The 13257-nt window shown below is 47.4% G+C and overlaps 1 pseudogene; it reads left to right on the plus strand.

Moving 5' to 3' along the window:
• Window positions 1-673: 673 nt before the first annotated feature.
• LOC144102564 (uncharacterized) overlaps window positions 674-13257 on the plus strand; it is a 35390-nt pseudogene continuing 22806 nt past the window's right edge.

The following is a 13257-nucleotide window of genomic DNA, read 5'->3' on the forward strand; positions in this document are numbered from 1 at the left end:
GATGCCGACATCACAACCTACAGTCGGCCCTCAACATCATCGACTCATACGCTGGCGCGCGCAGCATAGCCTGCTCCCCTTCTAAATCAGAACTATTCTTCTACCGCCCCAGGCCGCACGACCCCGCCAATTCTCCCATCTCACTCACTCTAGGAAACCACCCCATTCCCCTGGTCTCCAAGATTCGCGTCCTGGGACTCGTCCTTCACACCCACGGCGCACAAGGCAACGCCATCCAAACTCTCCAGACCCAAGCCCAGCAAGCCACCCGTTTCATTCGTCGCGTGGCGAACCGGCGCGCGGGTGTGCGAGAGCGACACTCTCCGCCTCATCCAAGCTTACATCACGAGCCGCACGGCGTACTCATTCCCCTACCTCCCCCTTAAGCAGAAGGAGGGGGACCGCATCAACGCGCTCCTCAGGAGCTGCACGAAGGTTGCCCTCCGCCTACCCGCCAGCACCTTTACTACCCGGCTCCTCAACCTCGGTACCCACAGCATGTTTGAGGAGCTTGCAGAAGCCACCCTAAGAGCGCAGCTGACTCGCCTGTCGAGTACCGCGGCAGGCCGCACTCTGTCAGCTAGGCATCACCCCGATCACCAATCCTGCTGAGGGGGTTCCCCTACCTCCAGACCTACGCTCCCATCTCATTATCCTTCCAATCCCTAAGAACATGCACCCCGGGCACAACGGAGAACGCAGGATAGCCCGCGCCAAAGCCCTGCACGAGCTCTATGGCAACAGTCCCGAGGTAGTCTACGTGGACGCGGCAGCGTACTCGTCGGGCTCCCGCATGGTTCTCGCCGTCGCTAATTCTCAGGCCCGACTAATGGCATCAGGATCCGTCACCACAGACTCATCGGAAATTGCAGAGGAAGCGGCCATTGCACTCGCTCTTGCCTCCACCTCTGCCACCAAAATTATGTCTGACTCAAAATCCGCCAATTTCGCCAAAGGCCTGATATCCCGCACCGCGGCTCGGCTTCTATGCTTCTGGCACCCCACCCACCCCGTAACCCGTTATCTGGACCCCCGCACAGGCAGGCCTCCCGGGTAACGAGGAGGGCCACTCCCTCGCCCAATGTCTCACTTTCCGGGCCGGTATGGGACCTGCTCCGCCACCCCGGCAGCGTCTGCTTACGTTCAAAGATGTTCTTGCCTACTACCGAGATACCCGGCGCGTTTACGCACTGCCGGCTCGCTCCCTAAGCCAGGCCTCCCACTGGCGCCGACTCTAGACCCGAACTGCTCGCTACCCTATTCTCCTTCATGCCCGCTACCCCGATCAATTCCTTTCTTGTAAGCTGTGCGGGAAACCGGGGGACTTCATGTCCTCCTCACATGTCCTGCCTTAACACACCCTCCATCCCCTACCACGGCGGAGTCACACTGGGAGACTCTCCTGGCCTGCTCCACTGCTGCTGACCAGCGCCAAATATTTACCGACGCCCTGAAGCGGATAGCCCTCCAAGGGCTGCCCTTTGCCCTGTAAGGACAGCCCCCTAAGGGTTGCCTCGTGCCATGTTAGGGGGTTTGCCCCGCTCTGTATTGGGCAATAAATGTTTTCACCACCACCACCCGCCACCGACTGCACGCAGTGCTGAGGGCTCCTTTTATTCTCCTGGAATTCGGCGGGGCCGGGGCAGGTAGTGGTCAGCGCGATGCCCCGGTGATAGTGACCACGCTGCGCAGTGGTTTTCCAGACATGTTCCTTCTTGGATCAAAGGTGATACGCATCGCAGGTGATACCGTTCACTCCGTCCTTGTAGATCCCGTCTGGTTTGTAGATCTATGGCCGCTACATAGGTGCTACCTGCAATTAAGCTGTGATCAGCTCCTGCCAAGCGCCCGCCACCGACTGCCAAACCAATTGACCCCGACAAGACGGCTGCCGTCACAGCGTTCTCGACCCCCACTGATAAGCGTGCTGTGTGCCTATTATATACGTTTTGTGCGAGACTTCCCTCGACTAGCCGAGCCTCTAACTTGCTTAACAAAGGACAAGCAAACCTTTCAGCTGGGCCCAAGAACAGCAGCAGGCCTTCAAGGGCCTCAAAAACTACACCCATTCTTGGCAAAATTGACGAGGAGGCGCACACGGAACTGTACATTGATGCTAGAACATCAGCCTGGGTGCCGTCTTTGTTGAGTGGCGAAATGCTGTTGAGCGCGTGATTTCTTATGCAAGCCCGCGCTATTGTGATATGAAGCGAATTATTTTACCACGGAAAACGAGTGCTTTGGGCGGCAACGAAATTTCGCCCATACTAGTATGGTCGCCCGTTTCGAGTCGTTAGCGATCATCACTGCCTTTGTTGGCTCGCGATCGGTGAAGACCCCTAAGGGAGGCTGGCGCGTCGGAGCCTCCGCTTGAAGGAGTTCGACGTTACCGTCGTGTACAAGTCCGACAACAAACACAGCGACGCAGACTGCCTGTCCCGTGCTCAGACATAGAGGACGATCCCGCTTCTCTTGACGCTTTAACCACGCCATCCTCGCTCAACAACAAAGAGATGACGCCGAACAGCGACCCCTCGTAGAGTACCTTAACGGCCGCTTCTTGCCGCAGTCCCGTTTCTTCGAGCGCGGGCTGTCGTCGTTCTGCTTGCTGAGTAGCATCCTCTACAAGAGAGACTACGGCCCCACGGATAATCTGTACCTGCTTGTGGTTCCAACGGTGCTTCGCGACGAAGTTCTGCACGCATGCCACGACGAGTTGTCTTCCGGCCACATCGTCTTTTCTCGGAGTTTGGCACGGGTACGTCAGAAGCTTTATTGGCCCAGGCTTGCTACAAGTGTCCAGCGCTATGTTGACTTGCCGCGATTGGCAACGTCGGAAGACACCACCTCTCAAACCGACCGGACAACTGAAGCGCATTGATCCGCCTCGAATAACTTTTCACCAGGTCAGCATGGACTTGCTGGGCCCATTTCCGGCATCATCATCGGGCAACAGGTACTATATAGTTGCCACCGACGACCTCGCCTCGTGTTTTGAGACGAAAGTCCTTCCTTGTGGCACCGCGGCCGAAATTGCTAACTTTTTCATCGTTACCATCGTCCTCCGTCACGGTGCCCCTGCGGTACTTTTAAATGATAGAGGTATGCCATTCACTTAGCCCTCACTCAGGGAGTTATCCGGCTAAGTGGCACCAGTCGCCATAAAAGTAGCGTCTACCATCCTTAAACAAGTGGACCCACTGAGCGGCTCAGTAAGACCATTGCCGACATGCTTTCTATGTACGTCGACGCCGACCATAATAACTGGGAACAGATCTTGCCTTACGTCACATGCGCCTACAACCATGCTCTTGAAGAGACGACGCGCTTCACAAGTTCTGTTTGGTGCACGATCACGAATCCACCACTATGCTCGACGCAATGTTACTGCTAGATGTTGCACATCCCTCCTTCGCTGGAGCTGAACCGTTCCTTCTGCACGTCGAGGCCGGCCGTCAGCTAGCTAGACAGCGAACCCGTTCCAGCAAGAAAGTGACGCTCAACGCTACAACCTTATATGTATTGCTCATGCTTGCGTCAAAAGACATTTATTAATTCAGCGACAACATAAAAGATTTCAAGCTAACCTTCTCTACAACCCCTTGGCGCCAATTTTTGCCTTCGCATTCTGAAGATAAAGGTAAATGCAACATCTTCTCATTTGGGTATTCAGCATCGAGAGCGAGTGAATTCGTACGGAGCCGTAATGCAGTCCCCCTATATAATGCGTCAAAGGGGTCTAGAAGATGCTCACGAGCTGGAGGCATATCGAAAACCTTCGCGCCTCTATTGTGTGGTTAATGCGACTTGCTCCGGCGTTCTACTGTGACATCCGTGACATCACGCGGAAGCCATGTGTCTGTTAGCAGCGAGCGACGGCTTTCTCCGTCGGCATAAGTTGGTGCGGAAGCGACTGCGTTTACCGCCTTTCTACCCTAAACTATATTAGCCGCAGAGGCGGATTTTGCTCTCTCTCTATCCTGAATGCTCCAGCATGAACATATCTTTGATCAAGGAGCTTAATGCATTCAGAAATTTGCAAGCACATCATTTCGGTGATGCACTTGCAAAATGCGATTTTAATGCGAAACACGAGCATCGATAGAATTATTTCTTTTGTGCCTTCTGCATTCTGTGCGACATTACGACGATTTCATAGCATTTCTGTTTGGAGAAAATTATTTGTGTGGAATGTCGTAACAACCACATTCGTAACCGTAAGCCATTCCCTTCCGTGGCACGCTTTTAACGTCAGCTGGTACTGGCTAAAGAAGAAAGGTCATATATTTATGATTATATGCTCATAAATTGAGTGGTTCATTGAGTACGGTCCGACCTATGTGTACATTTCAGAAAAAAGTATTTTTTTATTCAGCATAAAAACCAGTACTAGCACTAAAAAGACGGTGGTCATATTTTGGAGAAACGCATATCGGAGACTAATTACCCAGGGAGGAACACAGAAGGCCCACGAAAACGTCATGACCAGCGAAAATTATTTCATAAAAAATATCCCAATATATTTCAGAATAAAGCATTATTATAGTCACTGGTGAGGGGCTACAACTTATCAGCAAAAGGAAACAGCGAAAGCTTGGCAGAAACAGAAAAATAGCAAGGTGACATACTGTAAATTGATACACTGTAATTGAGTCAGTGTGAAGTTTCATACAGCAGGAAGAGTGTACGATGGCGGCAAATAGTCCTGTCTTGATGCAGTGTTAGGTAGAGAGTCTGGTTCGCCTAACTCTTCGCATTTATCTTCAAAGCGCAGTACCAATGGTCTGATAAAGTGTGGTTTGTTGAGGAATAACCTTTTAGATGGGCACTTGGTGACAGATGTTTTGGGAGAGAATGAATTTTAGGATGGTATGTGCATATCAGTGCAAGTCTTCGATCCTCTGGAATGAACTATTTAGCTTCAGCGTAAAGGCTTTTTACCGGGGATGCATGCCCCGATGACAAGTGCAGACCAAGATTAGGAACAGTTTCCAATCGTTTCAAGATTCTGTTGCTAAACCGTATACTACGCATCCGTAGTCTGCATAGAGCGAACTGGACAGCAAGGTATGCAAAAGGAAGGCTCTATCAGACCTGTACCGTTTTCTGAAAAGCAGTTTTAGGACATTGAGGGCTTTAGAAGGTTTCTTTTTAAGGCGGTTTATGTGTGGTAGAAATCAAAAGGGACGCCACACAATCTGCGTTCTTGCATAAATTGGTAGTGTCGTTTCGTTGAGGTATTGATCAGGATCTACCTGTACAGCCCATCGCAAGGAGAACGTAACAGCTACTTTTTTCAGAAGAAAACTTAAATCCATTTCTGTCTGCCCAAGCAGCAAGGTATGTATGCTGGAGGAAGTGCTTGCTATTCGTAGGTTATCTACACAATTAAACCAAATACATTTTGGACTTGGGGATTATTTTAGCTACGAAATTAAATTTCCCAGTGAACAGTGTCGTGCTTCGGATACGCACCTGGGTACACCGTTCTCTAGGGAGAAATTCATGAGAGAGTTTTTTCTAGGTGGACTCGTAATGTGCGTTTAGCCACGAAGTCGTTTCAGCAGGTAACGGAGGATGCCGAACCTCCAGGTGGTATCATAGGCTTTTTCCACGTCGAAGAAGACCCCGATACAGTGGTGATTGTGAATGAAACCTCTCGGATGATGTTTTGAAGGCGGACAAAGTGATCAGTAATTGAACATGCTTTTGGTAAATCCACATTATTGGCTGTCTAAAAGTCGGTGGGATTCAAATGCGAAAGTCAGTCTTAAGCTCACAACACTTTCGAATGATTTTGCAACATGGCTGGTGAGGGCTGTCGGTCTGTAATTGAGCCACCACTGAGTACAAATGAGCCACTGAGCCACCGCGGCGGGTCCTTTTCGTTAACCTCGACGTTTCTGCCCCAGAGGTGAGTACCGGTAACCTACAGCTGTTGCTTACTTTTCTCTTGAGGGGCAATGGTAAACTTCCATTCATAAGTTGAGAGAACCTGTCATAAGCGCTCCACACCATTCTAGTTCTAGTTTCCCTTTCATGATCCGGATCAGCGGTCAATACCTACCCTAAGTAGACTTACTCTCTGACCACTTCAAACGCCTCGGTACGAAATGCGAGCTGATGTTTCCTTTAGAGCCTGTTGAGCAATACTAGGCTTTTCTGCACGTTAAGTTTTAGACTCACCGTCCTGCTGTGCCTAACTCTTTTGCCTTGCTTTGCAGTACATCTCCTGAGTGAGTTAGCAAGGAAAGGTGATCAGTGAATCCCAGATCACTTTGGTATTGTTTATTATTTATCTCCAACTATTCCCAATCCAGGCCTCGGAATACCTTGTGTAAACAGGCAGTCAAAAGCATTGGCGAAACCGTGTCTCCCTGCCTGACATCCTTCCTTATTGGAATTTTACTGCTTAATTTATGGGGACTGTGGCAGCTGTGCAGCCGTTATAGACATCACCCAGTATTCTCGCTTCAAGGTCTTCTGCACCTTGATTCAGCAATGCCTGCGTGACTACTGAGATTTCCACTGTGTCAAACGCTTTTTCGTAATTAATGAAACCTATATATAGGGGCTCGTTATATTCTGCGCTATTCTCTATCACCTGATTGATAATGTGGATATGGTCTATTGTCGAATAGGCTTTACGAAAGCGTGGCTGGCCATTTTATTGATTAAATTGTTAGTTTGGCCTGGCGCTATTTGTGATTACGTTAGTAAATACCTTGTAGGCAACGCACAGTAAGCCCGTAGGCCTGTACTTCTTCAAATCTTTGACATTTCTTTTCTTATGGATTGCATAAGGCTAGCGTTCGTCAAAGATTCTCGTACGGTCGAGGACATAAGACATTGCATGCAGACGGCGGCTAGCTTTTCTAGCACAATCTCCTCGACGTCCTTCAAGTGATCTGCTGCTACGTGATCCTTACTCGCTGCTTTCCCTCTTTCTTAAGGCCTTCTTCCTCTTTCGTTACTGACGGGATGTCTTATTGCTGCGCGCTTCTCCCGCTCTGATTAACGTTCTGATTACAATGGCTACTGTACAGGATTGTGTGCAACTCATCGGCTGCTTTAATTTTCGCATACATATATCTAATGACCTTGCCCTCCTTGTCTCTTAACGCATACATCACGGTAGCCATGTGGGCTAGTTGGTGTATTTCAGACATAACTTCACCAGCGAAAGCACGTGACACCAGGAGAAGAACAGAGGACAACGCTGGACTAACCGAACACATAGAAAGTTGCCCACAGAAGAAGAAATAAACTGTAATAAGGTAACCATGTGTACTAGTTGGTATATTTCGGACATAATTTCGCCAGCGAAAACACGAGACGCCAGGAGAAGAACACAGGACAACGCTGGACTAACCCAACATATTGAAAGTTGCCCACTGAAGAAGAAATATAACTTAACAAGGTAATCATGTGGGCTAGTTGATGTATTTAAGACATAACTTCGCCAGCGAAAGCACGAGACACCAGGAGAAGAACAAAGGACAACGCTGGACTAACCCAACATATAGAAAGTTGCCCACAGAAGAAGAAATAAACTTTAACAAGGTAACCATGTGGGCTAGTTGGTGTATTTCAGACATAACTTCACCAGCGAAAGCATGAGACAGCAGGAGAAGAACGCAGGACAACGCAGGACTAACCGAACATATAGAAAGAAGGTCACAGAAGAAGAAATAAGCTGTATCAAGGTAACTATCTGGGCTAGTTGGTGTATTTCAGACATAACTTCACCAGCGAAAGCACGAGACACCAGGAGAAGAACACAGGACAATGCTGGACTAACCCAACAGATAGGAAGTTGGCCACAGAAGAAGAAATAAACTGGAACAAGGTAACCATGTGGGCTGGTTGGTCCATTTCAGACATAACTTCACCAGCAAAAGCACGAGACACCAGGAGAACACAGGACAACGCTGGACTAACCCAACATATAGAAGGTCACCCACAGAAGAAGAAATAAACTGTAACAAGGTAACCATGTGGGCTAGTTGGTGTATTTCAGACATAACTTCGCCAGCGAAAGCACGAGACACCAGGAGAACACAGGACAACGCTGGACTAACCCAACATATAGAAAGTTGCCCACAGAAGAAATAAACTGTAACAAGGTAACCATGTGGGCTAGTTGGTGTATTTCAGACATAACTTCGCCAGCGAAAGCACGAGACACCAGGAGAACACAGGACAACGCTGGACTAACCCAACATATAGAAAGTTGGCCACAGAAGAAGAAATAAACTGTAACAAGGTAACCATGTGGGCTAGTTGGTGTATTTCAGACATAACGTCACCAGCGAAAGCACGAGACACCAGGAGAAGAACACAGGACAACGCTGGACTAACCCACCATATAGAGGGTTACCCACAGAAGAAGAAATAAACTTTAACAAGGTAACCATGTGGGCTAGTTGGTGTATTTAAGACAACTTCGCCAGCGAAAGCACGAGACACCAGGAGAAGAAGAACACAGGACAACGCTGGACTAACCCAACATATAGAAAGTTGCCCACAGAAGAAGAAATAAACTGTAGCAAGGTAACCATGTGGGCTAGTTGGTGTATTTCAGACATAACTTCACGAGCGAAAGCACCAGATACCAGGAGAAGAACATAGGACAACGCTGGACTAACACAACATATAGAAAGTTGCCCACAGAAGAAATAAACTGTAACAAGGTAACCATGTGGGCTAGTGGGTGTACTTCAGACATAACTTCACCAGCGAAAGCACCAGATACTAGGAGCAGAACATAGGACAACGTTGGACAAACACAACATATAGAAAGTTGCCCACAGAAGAAGAAATAAACTGTAACAAGGTAATTATGTGGGCTAGTTGATGTATTTCAGACATAACTTCACCAGCGAAAGCACCAGATACCAGGAGAAGAACATAGGACAACGTTGGACAAACACAACATATAGAAAGTTGCCCACAGAAGAAGAAATAAACTGTAACAAGGTAATTATGTGGGCTAGTTGATGTATTTCAGACATAACTTCACCAGCGAAAGCACCAGATACCAGGAGAAGAACATAGGACAACGCTGGACTAACACAACATATAGAAAGTTGCCCACAGAAGAAATAAACTGTAACAAGGTTACCATGTGGGCTAGTTGGTGTATTTCAGACATTACTTCACCAGCGAAAGCACCAGATACCAGGAGAAGAACACAGGACAACCCTGGACTAACCCAACATATAGAAAGTTGCCCACAGAAGAAATAAACTGTAACAAGGTAACCATGTGGGCTAGTTGGTGTATTTCAGACATAACTTCACCAGCAAAAGCACCAGATACCAGGAGAAGAACATAGGACAACGCTGGACTAACACAACGTATAGAAAGTTGCCCACAGAAGAAATAAACTGTAACAAGGTAACCATGTGGGCTATTTGGTGCATTTCGGACATAACGTCACCAGCGAAAGCACGATTCACCAGGAGAAGAACATAGGACAACGCTGGACTAACCCTACATATATAAAGTTGCCCTCAAAAGAAGGAATAAACTGTAACAAGGTAACCATGTGGGATCGTTGGTGTATTTCAGACATAACTTCACCAGCGAAAGCACGAGACACCAGGAGAAGAAAAACACAGGCAAACGCTGGTCTAACCCAGCATATAGAAAGTTGCCCACAGAAGGAGAAATAAACTGTAACAGGGTAACCATGAGGGCTAGTTGGTGTATTTCAGACATAAGTTCACCAGCGAAAGCACGAGACACAAGAACACAGGACAACGCTGGACTAACCTAACATATAGAAAGTTGCCCAGAGAAGAAAAGTAAACTGTAACAAGGTAACCATTTGGGCTAGTTGGTGTATTTCAGACATAACTTCACCAGCGAAAGCACGAGTTAGTCCAGCGTTGGGTTTGTCTAGCGTTCTCCTTTGTTCTTCTGGTATCTCGTGCTTTCGCTGGTGAAGTTATGTATGAAATACTCCAACTAGGCCACATGGTTACCTTGTTACAGTTTATTCCTTCTTCTGTGGGCAACTTTCTATATGTTGGGTTAGTCCAGCGTTGTCCTGTGTTCTTCTCCTGGTGTCTCGTGCTTTTGACGGTGAAGTTATGTCTTATATACACCAATTAATCCACATGGTTACCTTGCTACAGTTTATTTCTTCTGTGGGCAACTTTCTATATGTTGGGTTAGTCCAGCGTTGTCCTCTATTCTTCTTCTCCTGGTGTCTCGTGCTTTCGCTGGTAATGTTAAATCTGGCATACACCAAGCAGTGATGGTGAGGAAGTAGAGCATCCGCCTTGCATGCAAGAGAAGCAGGGCTCTAAACCTAATCCCGGTGCCGTGCAATTGTCCACCGGGTTAAAATAAAGAACTCCTTGCGTCGATGGAATTGCATAACCGCGCCTGGGCTGCGAACTGATCTCGGTGACCAGAACCGATGGACTCTCTGAACAAAGATTCGGCCACCCTGGTGTAGGGCTTGACCACAACGTTTTGTGCACGAACAAGTTAATACTCGGACCTCAGTCTCCAGCGGCTGCAGAGCAACTGACCAAGGCGGCGGTCAGACCTGTAACGCAGCGGAGGGTGCTAAGAATCGCTGGCTTTGGATAGGCCGCATTTGGAAACGGAACCTGGCAAAGTTTAGCGCTAGAACCTTATCCAGTGAGCATAGCCCAGCAGGGCTCTGCGAGGAACTAGAGGGTAATAAACGGGATGCCATACGGCTTAGTGAGTTTACGAGGAGCGATGAGGCGTATAGACCTCCTTCACCTCGCGATGTCACGAGGATGCGGTGGCGCTGATGTCAGGAGCGACTTTCGCATGGTAGGCAAAACAGGTTCCGCCTGCCCGTGCCTATCCCAGCTGCCTTAGCTATCGGCGGCTGCATCATGCCTGCGTACTGCAGAAGCAGCATGTATTGACCAGTTGCGTCACTTTTGGATCCGCGTAGTAGCATAAAAGAAAATTTAAATTAGCCCCGATAGGTTTCTCGCAGACAAATACTGCATTAGGAAACTGGCTAACAGGGAATAAGCCGCGGTAGTAAAGCGCGTTGTATGGGAGTCTATCGGCACTGCCACTCAATGTACTTAATAGGATGCAAGTTACTGCGTTCATTCACTTGAACATCAGCATAGTACACTTGCAACTGCGCAAAGAAAAAAAGCACATATGTTGCTGTGCACGTATTTATCACCTTGAGCCGGTGTGCACGGGGCGCCGGCAGGTTCACTCGTCCCCAAGGAATGCATTCTTTTGTTAATAGCACAGCATGTTTAAATGGCGAGTTTTATGGCATTTAATATATACCTGAAAATGTTTTTTAAATATGACTGACGTAATCATTTGATTCGAGTTGAAAGAAGTCTGGTAAGTTCTTGCGCGGTCACGTTGGCATGCTTAGAATAACGTACCTTAAGTGTGCTAAACGCCACATGCTTTTTCATTGCATCACACATGTGTCATGTTTCATGATGTGGTCCATCATCGCGAAGCTTGTTTGGTGAAGCAGGCGTGCTACTAACAGACACGTGGCGAGATTGAGAGGGGACGCGGCTATGAAAAGTGTTATCGTTATTTATGCATGCGATATGTACCTAAATTTGGTGCAAATATTAAACTGCTGCGCTAGTTTCAGTAATGTGCTTTATTTTTACGTATACCTGGTGCAGTTCTTGAGTCATTATAATTAACACCCTCGTCAAGTCACCCCAAAGTTTTAAATAATTGAGTAGAAAGTGCGCAATGTTCTTTATGCCAGCATGTTCCCAAAGCCCTGTCCTGTATGATGACGCTATTAGCTCTTCTTTTAGATGATCATGTACTTATGCATGCATAGTTACATGAAAACGTTTCTTACAAAAATAACGAACATATATAGAGTACTGCACGTGTAGGAAAAAATTAAGAGATTTATTGCACTTCTCAATCTCTCAGAAATCGTTTCCGACAAATAGAATAATTCTATTTTCCTGCGTTACGAAATTACGAAGGTGTGAGCGATGCCAATCGCAGAAAATGTGGAAGGTCAGAAAACGAACCTTAACGTTTATTCCCTCGTTTTTGGCCTCTTCGCTTGCGCTTTGGTCAAAGAAATGTGGCAATGAACTCAAAGAAAGCGTCAAAGAAATCAGAGAAATTACCTCACAATTTTCGACGACAACACATCAAGAAAGTGTACTTTATAAATTTCTACTGAATATTTTGCTCTAATTTTTTCGTCACGAAGAAGATCACCCCAGGGTAAGAAAGAAAATAATTTCAGAAATAAAAAATTTCACCAAATCGACCAGTTTATTACGGGGAGAGAGAATTCGGCCTGGCTGGTGCACGATCCTGCGACTAAAAACAGCGCTTAAGCGAGACAGAGGAGATTGGGGACACGACGCTGTCGCCACTTTTCGCACAGCACGACACATACGTATGTCAGCAGACGGTGAGCGCACGTCTGCTCCGCCGAAAGAACGCCAGCACATCCTCTCACTACTGTCCCGAAGTAATATCATTCTGTCTACAGCAGAGTGTCAAAAACTTCCTACTTTAATTAATGCCTAGCGTGCAAATCAACGGCAGAAATGGTTTCTGTTTACTAATAACCATATATACAATACACAGTGGCAAACTATTTCTCTGAATACGTCGCACGTGGCCAACGCGAGCTCGTGTAATTCAAGAAAATACTAAGTTGAAAACATCAACCATTACTGTGATTGGCAGAAACTGGAAACGCGCCTACAAGTCTTGAAAACCCGCGCTCAACACCTATCCGCGACGCCTCTCCCCGACCTTTTGCCTACCACGAGCTCGCTAGCGACTGTAGCGCCACCTCGTTTGTTTACAAACATGCAGGAGGTCTATACAGTACTAAAGGACGGGCAAATACTGTACTATCGTAGATTAGCGGACAGACGATAACTAGGTGTGCGATCCCTCTTCAATCAGTACATAGCTGGCAACATAGAGTTCTATAGTAAAAACTCGAGGGTGCAGCCATTGTAATTAGGCCTAATAAGAAGTAAATGCGGAAATTGGTGCAGGCGTACGCGCCCATATCCAGACATGATTACGACACAGTTTAAAGCTTCTATGAAGACGTGGAATCGGCAATGAGCATAGCAAAATCAGAGTAAACTGTACTAATGGGCGACTTCAAGGCAAAGGCCGGCATGAAGCAGGCCGGAGACCAGGTTGTAGGCGACTATGACATAGGCGGCAGGAATAGCAGGGGGGAGTAATTTGTAGAGTGACGAATCATCCTAGTCA

Source organism: Amblyomma americanum, chromosome 8 (genome assembly GCF_052857255.1).
Source record: "Amblyomma americanum isolate KBUSLIRL-KWMA chromosome 8, ASM5285725v1, whole genome shotgun sequence".
Taxonomy (NCBI): Eukaryota; Metazoa; Arthropoda; class Arachnida; order Ixodida; family Ixodidae; genus Amblyomma; species Amblyomma americanum.